Source organism: Muntiacus reevesi, chromosome 6, assembly GCF_963930625.1.
Source record: "Muntiacus reevesi chromosome 6, mMunRee1.1, whole genome shotgun sequence".
In the NCBI taxonomy this organism is placed as follows: domain Eukaryota; kingdom Metazoa; phylum Chordata; class Mammalia; order Artiodactyla; family Cervidae; genus Muntiacus; species Muntiacus reevesi.
The window spans coordinates 52,848,738-52,870,159 of NC_089254.1; the positions used below are offsets into that span (position 1 = coordinate 52,848,738).

A 21,422-nucleotide genomic window follows, 5' to 3' on the forward strand; every position below is an offset into this window, starting at 1 on the left:
CACACATGGAATATTATCTGACCATAATAAAGAAGGAAATCTTGCCATTCATAACAACAGGGATGAACCTTAAGGGCCTTATCCTAAGTGCAGTAGGTCAAAGACAACTATTATATAATTTTACTTACATGGGGAACATTAGAAACAAAACCAAACGCTAAGCTCAGAGCTTGAGAGAATAGGTTGATGTTGCCAGAGGTGGGATTAGAGTAGACAAATAGGTGAAGGGGGTCAAAAGAAAAAACTTCCAGTTATAAAATAAATAAGTCATGCTGATGTAGTGTGCAACAGGGTGACTAGAATTAGTGATACTGTATTGCATATCTGAAAGTTGCTCAGAGAGTAAATCTTTAAATTTCTCATCACACATACACAAAAATATTTGTAACAATGGTGACAAATGTTAGCTACTAACTTATTGTGATCATTTTGCAATAAAATTATCAAGTCACTGCACTGTATACCTGAAATTAATAGAGTGTTAAGTCAATTACATCTCAACTTTTTAAAAATATAAGACATCTAGAAGATAACTGCAAAATGCAGACATTTTCAATGAAATCAATACTTGCACTCATGTGATTATACTCTAATTGAAAGGCAGAGATGGTCAGACTGGATAAAAAAAGCAATTATCCAATTATATGCTGTCTATGGAGACACAATACAGAGCCCAAGGCACAACTGGTCAAAAATAAAAGGATATTAATATACTTGGAGTGGCTACATTAAGATTAATGGACTTTAAGTCAAGAAATATTACTAAAGACAGAGGGACATTTCATAATGATGAATCAATATATCATGAAAATAAATCAGTTTTAATCTACACTTACTAAACAAAGGATAGACAATTAAATAACTATAATGCCCCACTTTCAATATTGGATAGAACAACCAGACATAAAATCAAAGTGGACATAGATAAATTGAACACAATTCATTTAATCTAAAGTGTAGATTGTGGTAAGTTAAGATGTATATAGCCACCCACATTCTATCCAACAGAGAATATATTGGGTTAGCCAAAAAGTTCACTTGAGTTTCTACACACAACAAACTCTCACAAAACTAAAAAAAAAAAACATATAGCTAATATAATTCTTTCTGGTGAAAATGAATGCTTTCTCCCTGATATCAGGAAGTCAAGGATATCTATACTCTCACTACTTCTACTTCAATGTTGTACTGGTGGTTTAGCCAACTTAATAATAAGAGAAATCAAGGTAATGTAGATTAGAAACAAAGATATAAAACTTTATTATTTGCACGTGGCATGATGTTATGTGCAGAAAACCCTATAGAATAAAAAAAACTACTTAAACTAATAAATCAGTTTAGCAAGTTTTCAGGATATAAAATACACAAAATTACATTATATATCTATGAAAACAATGAACAATCTGAAAACAAAATTAACAATTTCATTCACAATAGCTTCAAAAACAATAAAATAGGTATGAACAAACAGCAGAAGAGACATACATTTTATCTCCTGAACTTTGCTGAAAGCAAAGACCTAACTGAAGGGAGAGACATAACACATTCATGGATTGGAAGACTCAATATTGTTAGGATGGCAATTCTCCCCAAATTGATCTACAGAAGCAAGGTCAGCCCTATCAAAAAATCTCAGCAAGTTTTTGGTAGAAATGGGTGAGTCAATACTGAACTTTATATGGAAATACAAAGAACCCAGAACACTCAAAATTTTTGAAGAACAAAAGTTAGAGACCTTACACTTTTTTTTTTTTCAAAACTCCCAACTAAAGCTATAATCAAGACATTGCAGTGTTGACTTAAGAATTGACATATAGATAAATGTAACAGGAGAGTCTAGAAATAAACTTTTATACTTATGGTCAATCAGTTTTCAACAAAGTACCAAGCAATTCAATAGGAAAAAGAAAGTCCTTTCAGAAAATGGTACTAAAATAACTGAATATCCATATGAAAATAAAAACCTCAGATCTTCACATTATAACATTCAGAAAAATAAACTCAAAATGGATCACAGATCTAGATATATGAGCTAAAAATATGAAACTTCTAGAAGAAAACAGGAGAAAATCTTCATGATACTGGGTTAGATTTCTTAGAAATCCTTTTTGTTCCAAAACCATGATCAATAAAATAGAAAATGAATAAATTGGACAGACTTCATAAAATTAAAAACTTTTGCTCTTCAAAAAGCACCATTAATAAAAAGTCACAAACTAGTAGAATACATTTGCAAGTTATATGCCTGATATCCAGAATAGATTTAAAAAAAAAACAACACTTAAAACTCCATCATAAGAATTCAGGTAACCCAATTTATAAATGAGCAACAGATTTGGCAAGCATTTCATTAAGAAAAATATATGAATGGCTAATAAACCCATGAAAGGGTGCTCAATATCATTAATCATTAATAGTGTTAATTGCTCAGTTGTGTCCGACTCTTTGCGACCCCACAGACTGTAGCCTGCCAGTCTCCTCTGTCCATGGGATTTTCCAGGCAAGACTACTGGAGTGGATTGCCACTCCCTTCTCCAGAGGATCTTCCCGACCCAGGGATTGAACCCTGGTCTCCTGCATTGCAGGAGAACTCTTTACCATTTGAACTACAGGGAAGACCTCATTAATCATTAGAGAAATGCAAATTAAAATCATAGTGAGATACCATTCCAGACTCATCAGAGTGGTATAATGGAAAAGACTGCCAATACCAAGTGTTAGCAAGTATGAGAAGAATCTGGAACCCTCATACATTGCTGGTAGGAATGTAAAATGGTAAACAATTTGGCAGTCACTTCAAAAGTTAAATATTAGCTTACTATGATTATAGTTAACTTACAGCTCTATGGGGCTTTCCTGGTGGCTCAGTCGGTAAAGAATCTGCCTGCAATGCAGGAGACTTGGGTTGCCTTTGTTGGCAAAGTAATGTCTCTGCTTTTTAATATGCTGTCTAGGTTGGTCATAACTTTCCTTCCAAGGAGTAAGCACCTTTTAATTTTATGGCTGCAATCACCATCTGCAGTGATTTTGGAGCCCAAGAAAATAAACTCAGTCACTCTTTCCATTGTTTCCCCATGGAAATGTTTCCCATGTTTCCCCATCTATCTCCAATGAAGTGATGGGACCAGATGCCATGATCTTAGTTTTCTGAATGTTGAGCTTGAAGCCAACTTTTTCACTCTCCTCTTTCACTTTCATCAGGAGGCTTTTTAGTTCCTCTTCACTTTCTGCCATAAGGATGGTGTCTTCTGCATATCTGAGGTTATTGATATTTCTCCTGGCAACCTTGATTCCAGTTTGTGCTTCTTCCAGCCCAGCATTTCTCATTATGTACTCTGCATATAAGTTAAATAAGCAGGGTGACAATATACAGCCCTGACATACTCCTTTACCTATTTGGAACCAGTCTGTTGTTCCATATCCAGTTCTAACTGTTGCTTCCTGACCTGCATACAGGTTTCTCAAGAGGCAGGTCAGGTGGTTTGGTATTCTCATCTCTTTCAGAATTTTCCACAGTTTATTGTGATCCACACAGTCAAAGGCTTAGGACTGGAAATAATCCAAATGTCCATTGGCAAATGGAGGAATAAAGACATAGAGTATTTTCAAGGACAAGGAATTGACAAGGAATCCTAGGTTACCCTTCTTTAATCACACTCAATTCCCTTCCCCATTGTACCTCCCACTCCACTCCCTGTTCTGCCCATGATCCCTGGCAACCACTAAGTTCTCCTCAATTTATATAATTCTGTCATTTCAAGAATGTTGTATAATGAAATCATACAGATGGTAGCTAACCTTTTTGGATTGGCTCTGTTCACTCATCATACTGCCCTGGAGATTCATTCCAATTGTTGCATGTATCAATAATCCATTTCCTTCTTATTACTGAGTATTATTCAAGGATATGAATTCCAGTTTCTTTAGTCATTCACCCATTGAGGAAAGTTTGATCTGTTTTTAGTTGTTGGTTTTTCAAATAAAGCTGTCATAGACATTCATTTACGTGTTTTTATATGAGGACAAGTTTTTATTTATTTTATTTTTATTTTTTCTGGGATAAACACCCAAGAGCATAACAGCTGGGTGTTACAGTAGTTGCATGTTTAGTTTAAGAAATTGCCAAACTATTTTCCAGAGTATCTAGGAACTATCCCTTTAAAAGTTCTAGGCTGGGGAAAAAAAAAAGTTCTAGGCTGGGAACAGAGAGCAGATCAAACCTACTGAATGGGTTTGGCAAGGCCAGGCTATGGAGAAGATAAATGAGCTAAAGTCAAAGGTGACAAGGCCCTGAGTGCTGGCGACATGAATGATGCAGCACAGTGCTGCCCTCAAACAGTAAGTTAGGTCCCCAGACCGTGTGCTCTCCAGCAATAGCTCAGAGTCCTTCACCAAGAAAGGTGATCATCAGAAGGCTTACAAGGATGGTGACAAAACTGTTGACTTAAAACCTGACTGGGGCAACAGCTCTATTCCCCAAAAGCAGTAGCTCTTGAGTTTTTAAACTCATTCAAAAATCACCACTCAAACCTATGACAAGAGTTTAAACATGAAGCAAATAATCCTCAATCCTCAGCTCAAAGATGGTTTACAGAATATGGAGCCCCGGTCAGCAGAGACGAACTTCAAGAATTTCATCATGTCTGGTCTATACCAGAAGTTGGGTAGTGATTCCAGGACAAGGACACTGCTCATGGATCCTACCTACCAGGAACTGATGGAGCAACACACAACAGGCCATCTGACTAGGGCTAAAACTGCAAGATCCGTAGGTCACGACTACCCTCAGTGTCTCCTCCAAGGTGATCTGGGCAGTATGGATGAGGAGGAAGAAGCTGAGATGCCTCCACCACCACCATCTTCTCCCAAAAAGGAGACCAAGCCAGAGCCAATGGAAGAAAATCTTCCAGAGAATAAGAAACAGCACTGAAAGAAAAAGAGTTGGGGGAGGATGCCTATAAGAGAAAAAAAAAAAAAATCTTTGACTCAGCCTTAAATAGTACAACAGAGCCAACACCAGGACCCCACCAACATGACTCAAATGACCAATCAAGGAGCCAGGTACTTCACAAAGGATGACCAGAGTGAAAGTCAGGAGATTTGTGAGAAGGCCTTTGAAGAGCGGCTAAACAAGCAAGAAGGCTATCATCAACAGATTGCCAAAAGTTACACTCAAATTGGAAGAGCCTATTCCATGGAAGGAAAGTACAAGGATGCTGTCCATTTCTGCAAGTCTCTGGCAGAGCACCAAACTCTGCACTACATAAACCCAGGCCTGACTTTGGAAGAGAAGAACAAAGGCAATGAATGCATTCAGAAAGGGGACTATCCCCAGGCCGGAAACCATCAAATGGGAACCTGAGAGACACCAAACTGTACAGCAAGTGAGCTGCTTGCTCCATCGAACTCTTGGAGTTTCAGCTGCACTCAAGGACTGTGAGAAATATATCCAGTTAGAACTGACTCTCACCAAGGGTTATCCATGGAAAGCAGATGCCCTAAGAATCAACAAAGTGAAGCCGCTCAGTTGTGTCCAACTCTTTTTGAGTCCATGGACTGTAGCCTACCAGGCTCCTCCATCCATGGGATTTTCCAGGCAAGAGTACTGGAGTAGGTTACCATTTCCTTCTCCAGGGGATCTTCCTGACCCAGGGATCGAACCCAGATCTCCCGCATTGCGGGCAGATTCTTTACCCTCTAAGCCACCAGGTGGCTCAGACGGTAAAAGCATCTGCCTGTAAGCAGTATAAGACAGTATAACCATCTGTTGAAAAGAGTTGGACAAGAATCAACAAAGGATTACACAAAAGCCATGGATGTCCGCTATAAGGCACTAGACCTGGACCCCAACTGTAAAGAGGTAGCTGACAGTCACCATGGCTACACGGTGTTACAGAACCACCAACACAACAGCCTTGAAGATGTGAAGTGATAGGCCATGGCCAAGGTGCAATAGATGAGTGACCTGGCCATGTGGCTTATCTTGGAACAGATGCCAGAGAACCCTGGCACTCAGCAGACACTTAAAGAATCCTGCAATAACATGGACAATCCAGAAGCTGATGGAGGTGGGTCTGATTGCAACTGGATGACGACTCGCTCATCATCTCCTTCCCTTCACCCTCACATAGAAAAAGGAGCCAGAACTGTGGCAAGCAGCACGGAGCCGAAGGGACAGACAGGGAAAGGAGAACAACTTGTCTCTCTACGTTTATATAGATCTAGGTGGAAGACACAGAGGTTTGTACTCCAGTTGTTCATGCAGCCTCTCAGCCCTCTGAGCACTAACACTGTCTCTCTTGCTGCCCCCAGATTTCATGTCTCCCACCCGTGTTCCTCAGTCACTGTCCAAGCTGCTCTGCCACAGTTGGTGATTGGTGGGGTGGGGGGTTGTGGTGGGTAGGCAGGTGGCTCAGTTGTGTCCTTGACTCTTTGTGACCCCATGGACTGTAGCCCACCAGGCTCCTCTGCCCAAGGAGTTCTCCAGGCAAGAATACTGGAGTGGGTAGCCATTCCCTTTTCCAAGGGATCTTCCCAACCCAGGGATCAAACATGGGTCTCCTACATTTGTAGGCAGCTTCTTTTACCATTGGAGCCACCCGCCACGCAGGGAGGGGAGGCTGTTCTTTCCAACCTCAGGTCCCAACTGTCTTCACACTATAAACTCTATGACCCCTTCACCAACAAAACCAGCCAGTCAGGCCTGGTTACACATTAGAAAAAAAAAAAAAAAAAAGGACAGGAAAGAAAAAGTAGTTCTGTTTATTGTTAATACCAGACAAGATAAAGACAAAGAAAATATATCTTTGCTCAAGTTTAGGTCTTTTACAGGAAATAGGAAACCAGAAGTCTATTCAGATCTTCTTATCATAGCTTAATTAATAAAAGAAGGTGACTGTGCATTATTATCAAGGTTGTCTTTGGGGGGAGAAAAGCAACTAACAAAAGCTACTTAAAACTTCACAACTGTTTTTAATGTTGACCTAGGAGCTCCATGTTAGTAGAGCTTTCATGGTCTACTGATGTAATATTTGGCAATGAGAAGACTCTGGATGTTTTACTGAATATTTTGGGATTAAAATACAGGAAACATTCTTCCCATGTTCCCAAATGTATAACCTATTTATCTTGATTTATTTTCATAAAAGAACAAGCTCTCAGAATTATAGACACATGTTCTCTTCCCCAAAACAAAATAAACCATGTCTTTGAGGCTGAAAAATAAAAATTTCAGAAGATATTTGAATAATTTAGAAGATTCTAAGCCTTGAGACATAATATTCTGATTATGAAATCATTACTGCACAGCAAGTAATTTTGGCCCAATCTGTTCTCTTGAAATCTGAAGTCAACAGGAGTTCTGCGCAAGAGACAATCACGTTCTACCAGTACAGGACTACTCTCAAAGCTTTTCAGTTCATGAAATATTTATGCACTCTAAACTGGATTGAAAAATCTTTACAGGCATCTACCTGTGGGCAAACTATTCAGTGTTTTCTGCCTTTTCCATATACCAGCTGCCTAGAGTCCCACCCTCCCCTAAGTATTTTATACTATTCTCTACACAACTGTATTCCACCACATCTGAATATCTGAATGCAGATCATAGTTTCCAAAATACCTGGTGCAGAAAGGTCCCTAGAAGTCCTATTTATAATCATTATGTGGTCTGCAGTTCCTTTCATAAATACAAAAGTCACTTCTCATCCTTCATGACATTTCCCTTCTCATTCTATCCAGGCTGGAGCTGCTACAATGTCTGTCGTGTTCCTATCAGTTATGCACTATCAACACTCATTTTCCCCTGCAGCATTTTGTATTAATTCACTATTCCTATCTGGAAAATAAAAATTTTATTTAAATTAGTTTTTCCAATTACTCTAGTACAATTCCTTCCTTTCCCAAAATGACCTCTTATTAGTGTTGTAACACTGGCTTTTAGAAGCATTTCCTTATATTGAATAAATATAACATATATTCAATGAGTGCCTACTATCGCACTGATTATCACTGGAAATTCTGTGGTGAAAAAGATGGATAAAGTTCCTACCTTAATGGAGCTTACAGCCTAATGGTAAAGATAGACATTAAACAGATCATCACACAAGTAATTACAATGCTGGCAAGCATATGAAAAAAAAAAAAATGCTATAAATGTACATATAAAGGGACAAGTAGTCTGGCAGGAATTGTAGACTAGCAAAAAATGATGCTTAACCTGAGATCTGATAATAATTTGGAGTTAACAGAGACAAAGGGAAGAAGTGTGTCCCTAGAGTACAAAGGATTTTGGCATAGTTAGGAACTCACAGAATGTCACTGTGTCTGGAACTTAAGAGTATAAAGGGGAGAAAGCTACAGGGGAAGCTGGGGCCAGGTCCTGCGGAGTCTGGTAGGCTCTGAATTTTATTCAAATTGTATTTGAAATATTTTTAAGTAAGGGACTGCTATGATCAGCCTGCACTTTAAAAGGACCACTCCTGGAAAATAAAGTAACCATTTGACTTAGATGGTGGGGAGAACAAAAGTAGATGAAGGAGGACTATTAGGAACCTTTTATAGATGCCTAGAAGAGAAATGATGGTTTTCTTGGATAATTGGGTTGGCACTGAAGAGGAAAAGCACCTTAAATGTAGAACTAATGAGATGTGATTTTTAGCTAGTGCAACTGAATGACTTAGACAAGTTTAAGGTATGTAATTTCTGTTTGGAAATTGTTTTTCTTATTTTTTTATTTAGTTTTTAAATTGAAGGGTAATTGCTTTACAGAATTTTGTGGTTTTCTGTCATACATCAATAAGAATCAGCCATAGGTATACCCATATCCCCTCTGTTTGGGAGATTTTTGAGTAGGGGCTAGAATATAAGTTCTAGGATGATAGATTTTTGTTGTTGTTGTTGTTCACTGCTGCAACCCATGCCTCCAGAGATATTCATGTTGGAGGTGTTGAACAGGCAGTGAGGTCATATGCAATTGCAGCTCAGAAGAGAGATTTGGGTTGGTATTAAAAACGTGACAATCAGCAGGATGTAGCGTGGATCCTCTCAGAAGTCAGGACAATACGGAGCTCCTCTAGAGGAAGGCTGAAGAGGCGGAAAGTCAAGATGAAGGATTGTGCCCAGCTCACTTGCTAAGAGCTCTTTGCAGCACTACGTGATTGTCAAAGTATTTAATCTTTCTTATCATGTTCTCTGTGAGGCCCAGTCTCCCAGTATCTCCCATTAAAGTCTTCAGTTTGGACCTGTCCCACAGGAATACTAAGCCCTTCATCTCTCTCTCTTCACTCCTCCTTTCAAGAGCAGTGGATGAAAGGAAATTTAGGAAAGTGGGTTATAGTATAAATGGAACATGATGCCGAATTGTGGATGGAAGATATAGATTTAATGCTTGAGCCTTTCCAGCTATCAGCTGGCCCCAAGTCAGACTGGTAAAGTGCATTTTTTAGCCAAGAAGTCATTTCTATCTTCTTTATAACTCAGCATACATTTCACACTTAATTTCTCCTTAATAAAATAATAGTTAATAAAATGAGATCTTTTCATAGTATGACAGTTGCTAAAGAGGCAAATCTTCTAAAAACCAAACTGGTTAGAACCAGTTTCATTTCTAGAATTTCCCAACTTATACAACAATTAATTCAAAAGTGTAATTTGTTTATTCTATCTTCTGTGCTTAACAGAATGTAAACTGCACTAGGTAACCAGTGCAAATTGTCACCAAAATGGAAAAACCAGAAGTCACTGAGAGTTATGTTAAAAAACAAAAACAACACCCAAACACTCTTCTTTGTGTCCAGAATAATTAAACATTACTTCTTTCATAAGCAAGTTGAAATGACTTCTTTTCAAAAGCGGAGATTAAATGTTCATTCTGCTTAAGATACTTTTCTCATTGCATGACCCTCCAAACAACTCTAGTTAATGAAGTTCATTGAAAAAATAGGGCTATCATCATAACTAATTTTATATCATTAGATGAAAAGAGTTCAAATTTTTCAACCCTTGGTCCAGGAAGATCCCACACGCTGTGGAGCAGCTAAGCCCCCATGCTCCACAGCTACTGACCCCGCGTGCCGCACCTACTGAAGCCTGTACACACATAAAGCCCGCGCTCCCGGACAAGAGAAGCCACGCAGTGAGGAGCCTGTGCACTGCAATGAAGAGTAGCTACATTCCCCACAGCTAGAGAAAGCACTGGAGACCCACCACAGCCAAAATTAAAAAACAAATAAGTAAAAAATTGCAAGGTTTAAAAAAAAAATCTGTTAGTCTAATGAAAGTGTTGTTAGTCCAGTGACATGCAAATAGGTCATTCTATAAAATGGGAATAATGATGCCTGCCTCAAAAGACTGCTGTGAGAAATAAATTAACATTTGGAAAGCATTCAGAACAGCCTCTGTGATACACAGAAGCCAAATTATTTTTGGCTGCTATTGCTGCTGTGACTACTTACAGATACAGCTCCTGTTTATCTGCATTAAAGAGATCCTCAGGGTGGGGGTTATAGTTATGTTGAAATTACAGTGATTATTACAGTAGTCCCTCGAATCCTTGGGGGGTAAATTCTAAGACCCCCAGCAGATGTCTGAAACTGCAGATAGTACTGAACTCTATATATATTTGTTCCTATACACATATATCTATGATAAAGTTTAACTTATAAATCAGGCACAGTAAGAAATTAATAATAATGGCTAATAGAATAATTATTCTACACTGTAATAAAAGTTACATGAATGTAATCACTCTTTCTTTCAAAACATCTTGTACAAATTTAATACCTGTTCCATCTTAACAAAGCATGTAACATGCATCACGGCTGTAACATGTGGTTTGAGGTACACCAACAAAACTAGCATGAATTCCATTTTCCTTTTTCACAAAATCAAGTATAAAAGATCTTTGCAACCTTGGAATACAATTTTTTTTCTTTAGTTGAAAACTTTTATCTTTTCAATTAAAGGAAGAACTTTTTGGCTTCTCTTTGGCGTATTCAAGTTGCCAGCATCACTGCTCTTGTACAGTGGGGCCGTTATTAAGTAAAATAAAGGTTACTTGAACACAAGCACTAAAATACCATGACAGTCCATCTGATAACCAAGATGCTGCTAAATGACTCCTGGGCAGGATATGCTAGACAAAGGGCTGATTCACATCCTGTGTGGGATGGGGCAGGTTGATGAGAGAGAACTGCATGCAACTTAAAACTTATGAATTGTTTATCTCTGGAATTTCCCATGTAATATTTTTTCACTCATCTCACACGCTATTGCACTCATCTCACACACTAGCAAAGTAATGCTCCAAATTCTCCAAGCCAGGCTTCAACAGTATGTGAACCTTGAACTTCCAGATGTTCAAGCTGGATTTAGAAAAGGCAGAGGAACCAGAAATCAAAATGCTAACATCCTCTGGATTATCGAAAAGCAAGAGAGTTCCAGAAAAACATCTATTTCTGCTTTATTGACTACTCCAAAGCCTTTGAAAACTGTGTGGATCACAAAAAACTATGGAAAATTCTTAAGAGATGGGAACACCAGACCACCTGACCTTCCTCCTGAGAAATCTGTATGCAGGTCAAGAATCAACAATCAGAACCGGACATGGGAACAACAGACTGGTTCCAAATTGGGAAAGGAGTATGTCAAGGCTGTATATAGTCACCCTGATTATTTAACTTATATGCAGAGTACATCATATGAAATGCCAGGCTGGATGAAGCACAAGCTGGAATCAAGATTGCCAGGAGAAATATCAATAATCTCAGAAACACTGATGATCCCACCATTATGGCAGAAAGAAAGGAGGAACTAAAGAACCTCTTGATGAAAATGAAAGAGGAGAGTGAAAAAGTTGGCTTAAAATTCAACTTTCAGAAAACTAAGATCATGGCATCCGGCCCCACCACTTCATGGCAAATAGATGGGGAAACAATGGAAACAGTGCTAACTTTATTTTCTTGGGCTCCAAAATCACTGCAGATGGTGATTGCAGTCATGAAATTAAAAGATGCTTACTCCTTGGAAGGAAAGTTATGACCAACCTAGATAGCATATTAAAAAGCACAGACATTTCTTTGCCAACAAAGGTCTTTACTGGGGCCCTTGACAGTCTAGTCAAGGCTATGGTTTTTCCAGTAGTTGTGTATGGATGTGAGAGTTGAACTAAAAAGAAAGCTGAGAGCCGAAGAATTGATGCTTTTAAACTGTGGTGTTGGAGAAGACTCTTGAGAGTCCCTTGGACTGCAAGGAGATCCAACTAGTCCATCCTAAAGGAAATCAGTCCTGAATATTCTTTGGAAAGACTGATGCTGAAGCTGAAACTCCAATACTTTGGTCACCTAATGTGAAGAACTGCTTGGTTGGAGAAGACCCTGATGCTGGGAAAGATTAAAGGTGGGAGGAGAAGGGGTTGACAGAGCATGAGATGGCTGGATGGCATCAACAACTCAAGGAACATGAATTTGAGCAAGCTCTGGGATTTGGTGATGGACAGGGAAGCTTGGCATGCTACAGTCCATGGCGTCGCAAAAAGTTGGACACGACTGAGTGAACTGAACTGAATATTTTTGGACTATGATTGACCATGGGTAACTAAAATCATACAAAGCAAATCTGTGGCTAAACAAGGACTACTGTACTTTCAAAAATATGTTACACTGGTTACCAATCAGGAATTCTGGATATAAATCAAATAATTTTTAAGACACTAGAAGAGCCACCATTCAAAAAACTTCTTAAAAAAAAAAACTTATTTAAGCACATAATTGCTTTTTTGGGAATATCACTAAGAAAACAAATTTTCTTTCCACTACCACATTCCCCTAGCAGCCGTGCCAGTTTGCCCGAGACAGCCTAACTGAGAACTGTTTCCAGGAACCAGTGCCGGAAGGGACTTCATTGCAAGAGCTGACAAGGCCAATGACCTTGGCTAACACACGTCTCACCTCTGAAAATCGTTGATTTACTTTCTCCATTATCAGTCATTCTTACTTTTCCTAACAGTCAGACGCTGTCTCTCTGTCTCCCGTTCCAGACGTTGTAACTCCCTACACCTACTCAGAGTTTGTCCTGACCCTCAGCCAATGTTTGTCTTGGCTCTTCTCAATGCTTCCTGGAATATCAGAACAGGCCAATCACTGGATTCACCTCTGGATGGTTCTGACTCCCTCTCTCAAATCTACAGTCTTTACTGGGGCCCTGTGGCAGTTTCTCTGGTCCTGCTTTCCTGTAGGCCTGTCTGGGACTGTCTGCACCTTAGTAATGGGTTGACCAAAAAGTTCCATCAAGTTTTTTTCATGTTTCCAAAGTTCAAATGAACTTTTTGGCCTATTCAATATAAAAGGTGATTGAAGAAATCACTGTACACCCACAGGCTTCTTTATCTTTGAAGAGTTGTGAGTCCTCCTGAACTCTTTTCTTGCCTTCTGTTCTGTATCCTCCTCCCCTGATTGAACATTTTACAAGAAATAGAAGGAAGGATAAGCATACTAGTGGGTAGAGGGTTACTAATCATTGTGACCCATTTCAAAACTCTTTTCTCTCCTTCCTCCTACCCTATAATACAATCTGCAACAAAAAAGCTGGGTTACTTTCCTTCTGAGCTCCCATGATGGAGTTGGAAGGGGACCTGTCCAGAGTTGACTGACCAAGCTTTTTCATTTTGCTTCTTCAGAAGGAATCAAGAAGAAAATCCAGCTTACGTGGCAAAATCCCCCAACATGCCCACCAATGGAAACACCTGGAAGCACAGCTCAGCCTGGCTTACTGCAGACACAGACCAGGGCAAGTTAGAGCCACAGACCACTTCCAACACGAGCTCTACTCACTCCAAGGAGATGATCCAAACTTAAGGGTTATTGGTGCTTCTGAATTCACACAGACATATGGCTGTTGAGCCACATCTCAAGAAGCAAGTAGAGGTCTTTCTTACTCTTCCATCAACTGTTAGCCTGCAGCAGGTAAAGCCCACTCCACTAGAGAGGACCTACCACTAATTTTCTAAAGTGAGCCTACCACTGGAAGAACATTCAGAAATAAGTAGGAATTAATCACTGACACACACATGAATGAACCTTAAGATAATCATGCTGAGTGGAAGCCAGGAAACTTAAGAGCACTTACTGTGTTTCTACTTACATAAAGTTCCACATAATGTAAACTAACCTACAGTGACAGGAAATAGATCAGTGGTTACATGAGGATGGGGAGGGAACCCAAGAAGGAAAGGGAGAAAAGGATAACAACATGGCAGAAGAAAATTTTTGCGGATGATGGAGATCATTATCCTGACGTTGGTGCTGATTTCATGAGCATATATACATGTCAAAACTTACTAAATTGTAAACTTAAAATATGCACTACTTATTGCAGGTTAATTATATCTCAATAAAACTTTAAAAAGTGTGACTCCACCTCCAACTATTAATATGGCAAATCATATTACTAAATATAAAAAGCTAGATCAACTCTACATTCATGGAAATAAATCTCATGTAGTTATGATGTATTAGTTTTATAATGTAGTATTGGATTCTATTTGCCAATATTCTTTTTTGCATTCTCCCTCTTTTTATTTTATCCTTTATTTCTTTAGGTAGCTATTTTATTGTCAATACTGGAAAATCCCATTATCTGAATTTCATGTGATCTAAACTACTGTTTGTTGTGTTTGCAGACTTTCACTCAAACAAACAAGAATTTGCTTTCTTGGACTTCCCTTGTGGTCCAGTGGTTAAGAACCTGCCTGCCAATGGAGGGGACATGGATTACGTCCCTGGACCAAGAAGATCCCACATGCCGAGGAGCGACTAAGTCCAAGTGCCACAACTACTGAAGCCTATGTGCTCTGGAGCCCATGGGCTGCAACTACTGAGCCCACACACTTTGCTCCAGGATAGGGATGGTTTTTATTTACTTAACAACCTTGATTTCAGTTCACAGTTTTTTTCTTTTGCTCTTCAGAATTTACTTCCTTGCAAACTCAGTCATTTTTAAACTATATATTCATTGTTCAGGATCTATGTGCATTTCATTCAGCAGGGTAGCTGTTCAGAATATCTGACCCATAATACTGCCAAAAATGGACCCCCACTATGAGACCTCTCTTTTTTATTAAATTGGAGCTCTGTGTTACAAAGAATTTGGTCAGAGAGCAATCAGTATGTGAGTAGAAGTCTCATTCACATTTACTAGGCTATGCCTTTGGACTTTTTAACTTTAGGGTTTTGTGGACAATCTTTCCACAGTTTTCTAAACTGTTGATTGTGGCCACTGGGGACAGGAGATACAAATAACAAATGTTTATGGTGCTCTATAGCATGTTACCAACAATGAGAGTTGTGAATTTCTCAGTTCTATGATTCTCTTCTCTTAGCTTAGATAGCCACAGACCATTAGGCTTTGCATGTTTTATTAATCACACACTCACTGTATCATGACCAGTGACCTCAATCACTACAGCATAGAAACAACTAACCATCTCAGAAGACCATGTAGTTTGACTGGCTTTCTCACAACACAACGTAACCTTTTCTTTAACATCAGTTTGAACTCAAGGAAACGTGGAATATTCCTATGAGTTGAATCACATGAACCAAGTCACCTTGTCACAATGATTGCAGATCATATGTGAGAAGCAAGCTAAAGGATTCACACATCAATCAAAGTTTGCACTTCCCACCTGTGGTGGACAACCCACACCAGAAAGAGGGCGAAGACCAGCCCTGGTGCTTGAGACATTGGGCTATTACTAGGTACCAATATTAAGAGCCATACCTGTCCTGATATTTTTTTAGCCATTCCCAGTTTAAATTTTATGGGAATCAAGTAAAAATTCCCACATAATTACTTTCTCTGACTGTTGCTTTCAGGCTAGATCTCACCAAAGATGGAAGATTCCCACCTGAAAAAGAAGGGACTAAAACCATAGGGTGGGCATGGTGCTCAGTCAGTCCTGCCTTAGTGCTCAATGGCCTTGCCATTGCCCAGTCTCTCTGGTTGTTTCTGACCCACTATCTCACTCCTTCCTCACCTCTTCAGCTAGTGGGTCTCAAATTGTTGTCTGCATCAAGATCACAGGGGAACTTCCTAAAAACATTTTGTTTTAAAAAGTCCTGATTTCACTTAAAAACTAATAAGTGAATCCTGAGCATATATCCAGAGAAAACCAATATTTGAAGATACATGGACACCAATGTTCACTGCAGAACTATTTATAATAGTCAAGACATGAAAGCAACATAAATGTCCATCAACAGATAAATGGATAAAGAAGATGTGGTATATATACATACAATGAAATGTTGTTTAGTCATTAAATCATGCCCAACTCCTTTGTGACCCCATGGACTGTAGCCCACCAGGTTCCTCTGTGTCCACAGGATTTCCCAGGCAAGAATACTGGAGTGGGTTCCCATTTCCTTCTCCAGGGGATCTTCCTGGGATCAAACCTATGTCTCCTGCATTTCAGGCACATTTGTTACCACTGAGCCACCTGGAAAGCCCAATGAAATATTACTCAGCCATTAAAAAGAACAAAATAATGCCACTTGTAACACATGGATGGACCTGAAGTTTATCATACTAAGTAAGCCAGACAAAGACAAATATCATATGATACGGCTTATATGTAGAATCTAGAAAAATGATACAAGTGAACTTATTTATAAAACAGAAAGAGACTCATAGACATAGAAAACTTATGGCTGCTAAAAGGGAAAAGTAGAAGGTGGGGTGAGGGAAAAATTAGTAGGTTGGGTTAATATGTGTGCATGCATGCTCAGTTGTATCTGACTCTCTTCAACCCCATGGACTGAAGCCTGCCAGACTCCTCAGTCCATGGAATTTTCCAGGCAAAAACACTGGAGTGGGTTGTCATTTCCTTCTCCAAGGGTTCCTCCTGACCAAGGATCAAACCCACACCTCCAGTATCTCCTGTATTGGTAGGCAGATTCTTTACCACTGTGTCACCTAGGAAGCCCAGATTAACATATACACACTACTACATGTAGATGACCAACAAGGATGTATTCTATAGCACAGGGAACTACAGTTAATATTTTGTAATAACTATAAGGGAAAAGAATCTGAAAAAGAATGTGTCTCTGTGTGTGTGTGTGTGTGTGTGTGTGTGTGTATGTGTGTGTGTAGAGGAGGAGTAGATGGTTAGATAAGCATCACTGACTCAATGGACATGAATTTGAGCAAACTCCAGAAGACAGTGGAGGACAGAGGAACCTGGCGGGTTACAGTCCATGGGGTTGCAAACAGTTGGACAAGACTGAGCAACTAACACTTGCACTTTTCACTTTCAGGCACCATCTGAGGAAACTGCCACAACTACTCTAAGGTGGGTCCTTTTATTATCTCTCCTTTATAAGTGAGGAGATGGAGGCAGTAGGTATTCAATAATTTGCCCCAAATTACACAAATAGAAAACGAAACCATGATTCAAACCCTTGATCTTACCACTAGAAGAAAATAAAGCCCAGAGAAATGATACTGTTTGTGTAAAACCACACAGTTGGCTAGTCCTGGGGGCAAAACCAAGACTTCAGTCTTCTGATTACCCATGCAGGAGTCTGGGATCACCAGGGGTTGTGAACAGACACAGAGAACATTTTTAGCTGTCAGTTGGACAAGAGACTTGTTCAGAGGGCTAAGGGTAGGAAATGTACTCGGACGGCAAAGTCAAGTACCTATGTCTTCACCTGTAGCTGGAACAATAATCTGACTGCACATAGAATCCTTGCCTTCTGATAAAGTGGATTAAGGCTTCTCCTCACTTCCAACCAACACCAGACCAAAACTACTTCCACATGACCAGAAAGATAGTGAAGAATAAGGTACACACACAAAAAGACACAGCTGGGATTGTTCAAGGACATTGTTGCCGTGGGAAGATGTACCCCAGGGGTGGATAGTGCAACTGTAGAGGAATAGAAGGATTTTAAGGGGATGATTTTCTGGAATTAAGAGTTCACTAATGAGAAACCTGTATGCAGCTCAGGAAGCAACAGTTAGAATTGGACATGGAACAACAGACTGGTTCCACATAGGAAAAGGAGTACGTCAAGGCTGTTTATTGTCACCCTGCTTATTTAACTTCTATGCAGAGTACATCATGAGAAATGCTGGGCTGGAGGAAGCACAAGCTGGAATCAAGATTGCCGGGAGAAATATCAATAACCTCAGATGTGCAAATGATACCACCCTTATGGCAGAAAGTGAAGAAGAACAAAAGAGCCTTTTGATTAAAGTAAAAGAGGAGAGTGAAAAAGTTGGCTTAAAGCTCAACATTCAGAAAACAAAGATCATCGCATCTGGTCCCATCACTTCATGGGAGGTAGATGGGGAAACAGTGTAAACAGTGGCTATCTTTATTTTTCTGGGCTCCAAATCACTGCAGATGGTGAATGCAGCCATGAAATTAAGACACTTACTCCTTGGAAGGAAAGTTATGACCAACCTAGATAGCATATTAAAAAGCAGAGACATTACTTTGCCAACAAAGATCCATCTAGTCAAGGCTATGGTTTTTCCAGTGGTCATGTATGGATGTGAGAGTTGGACTATGAAGAAAGCTGAGCACCAAAGAATTGATGGTTTTGAACTGTGGTGTTGGAGAAGACTCTTGAGAGTCCCTTGGACTGCAAGGAGATCCAACCAGTCCATCCTAAAGAAGATCAGTCCTGGGTGTTCATTGGAAGGAGTGATATTGAAGCTGAAACTCCAGTACTTTGGCCACCTGATGCGAAGAGTTGACTCATTGGAAAAGACCCTGATGCTGGGAAAGATGGCAGGAGGAGAAGGGGACGACAGAGGATGAGATGGTTGGATGTCATCACTGACTCGATGGACATGGGTTTAGGTAAACTCTGGGAGTTGGTGATGGACAGGGAGGCCTGGCATACTGCGGTTCATGGGGTCGCAAAGATTCAGACACAAATGAGCAACTGAACTGAACTGAAATTGGAATTCATGATAATTCTAGGAAGCACTGAGCTAAAGGTGATATACTGGGATATACACATCATGATATAATAAGATGTATTTATGTTTTTATGGGATACTATTGGAAAAGGAATGACTAAACTATTTGTGAGAATAAAGTCTTTCAAATTGTTTGGAGCAGATGAAATGTTATGAGTAATAAATTTGACAGGACTCTAAGAAGAGTTGTCTTTAGTTCTCTGGGGAGTTTAGAGAAAATTCAGATTTCTAGGCTTTCTCTCAGATACTGATTCCTTCGACTGTCTGCAGACCTGGGAGTTTTTTTAAAGTACCAGCAGGTGTTTCAAATGCAATTGACTCATGCACAGTTTTAGGGAATCTCTGCTAATTATACAACCATGCACCTTACCCACTTATTATTATCTGTTATTATCCATTTATTTATTATTATCTATCATTTATTAACAGATACCTTAAGGACTTCCAGTCCTGTAGTAATTGAAATCTAGGAAACCTTTCAAAAATGCCTTGCAAAATTTGCCATTACTAGTTTTTCACAAACTGGAACTTTATCCTTTATTGACTTATCACGACTGCAGTTATACCAGATTAGTAAAATTTCATTTGCAATTGGCAGTCCCACACCCCACAGAAGTTGTAATTATGACAATGTACCTGGAACCTTAAGACTCAGCCCCACTCCAGGCTCTCCCGACAGTCCTTAATCAGTAGAATTTAAGAAACAAATGACCATCACTGTACCTTAGGTCTGGACACCCTAAAAATGGTCCTGGTACCATGTTCCAGCCTTAGCTCCAACTCCAGTAGTAGCATCTTTGTACCCAAGTCCCAGTACAGGGGTCTTTCCAGATTCTTTTTCATCAGTGATTTTGTGTATGTGTGTTCTGACCCCAAGGGCCAAAACCCCACCAATGAGCCAGCAATGGGCCTTTTTTTAGCTTTCTGACTTGACCTCTGACCTTCATGTACTCTCATGAGATTTCCCCTGATGGTCTAGCTGCCTTCATGGATTACCTTCCCTCATCCTTTAAGGGAACTTCCTACATCATCTCCCACCTTCTGCTGGGTCTATTTGCTATGGCCCTTCTCCAACCCAATTCAAGTTCTGATTTTGATTGTGTTTCTTAAAGCCTTGGAGCTCCCCCAAATACAGTGTTTTCTGAAATAATACCTCTGGCATACTTAAGAGACATTAAATCTCTGGTTATAATCACTTAAACAATAAACCTCTGAATCAATTTAAGAAATAAAATCCTCACATTTTTTACTAAAACAAAAAAGCAGCAGACTCACAGACAGCAAACTAGTGATTATCAATGGGGAGAAGGAAGCAGAGAGGGGCAATATACAAGTAGGGGACTAAGTTTGTATTAATATATAAACTACTATGTATAAAATAGATAAGTTATAAGGATGTATTGTAAACACAGAAAATAGAGCCAGTATAATAACTATAAATGGAGTATAATCTTTAAAAATTGTGAATCATATTTCATACCTGTAAAAAATAATATTGTACATCAACTATATTTCAGTAAGAAAAACCCTCATATATTTTTAACAGAATTTAAATTTTCTGGTTTTTTGGGATAGTTCTTTGTATTTTCTTCAAGTTCATGAATAATGGATCACATTTCTTGTAAGATGTCACATTATACTTGCAGCATACAAATACACAGTTTCTTAAAATGGCCTCCTGTCAAACACATATGATTTCTATTTGCTGTTAATGTAATTGACTAAACACTAGATTCTACTGATTATGCTTTCCCTTGTAAGCCACTTACTTTATAGGCATAAGCAGCTGTGTTTATGCTTCTGTGATTTGGGTTTCATTATCAAGTTTTCAGCACTCGATTCAAGAGCAATAGTCAGTCTAAGCACTCAGGCACCAGCTGGCAGTTCTTTACTGATAAAGGCAGTTTTCCATCAACACTTGTGTATGTCATGTAGGAGGAGATACAAAACCACCGCAAGCACAATGGTAGTGCATGCGAACAGGAAGAAGAAAATACTGTTACCTTGTCAGGAAAGAACTGATCAACAGTCACAGCCCTGAATTTAACCAAGGATGTAAATACTTCCTCCCCTGACCCTTCCTCAACAAAGAACGATGAAGAATTTTGCTTTTTAACTCAGGAATGTGGTTATAAGAATTCAGAGAGGAGGAGTTAAGAGAGGCAGGCAACCAGAGGGGGAAGGGAGAAAGGCTGACAGAAAGTAGCTACCAGGAGGATAAGAAGGGAAAGAATCCATGCAGAAAAACCGCAGGAAAAGGAGCCAAGGGAAGGATACGTCAGGGAACAGACTAATATACAGGAGAAATATTGTGGCAAGAAGCTCCATAGTACTCCAGCAGGAGTTTGTTTTCCAAACCCCTGTGACACATAACTACAGTTAGTTATTTTGACAACCTCATGAAGAAGAATATTGGATGAAGGACTTGT

At 39.3% G+C, this 21,422-nt stretch overlaps 1 pseudogene; it reads left to right on the forward strand.

Annotated features, from left to right (window-relative positions):
- The first annotated feature begins 4,249 nt into the window (after nucleotides 1-4,249).
- On the forward strand, nucleotides 4,250-6,092 carry LOC136170315 (stress-induced-phosphoprotein 1-like; annotated as a pseudogene).
- Nucleotides 6,093-21,422: the final 15,330 nt, after the last annotated feature.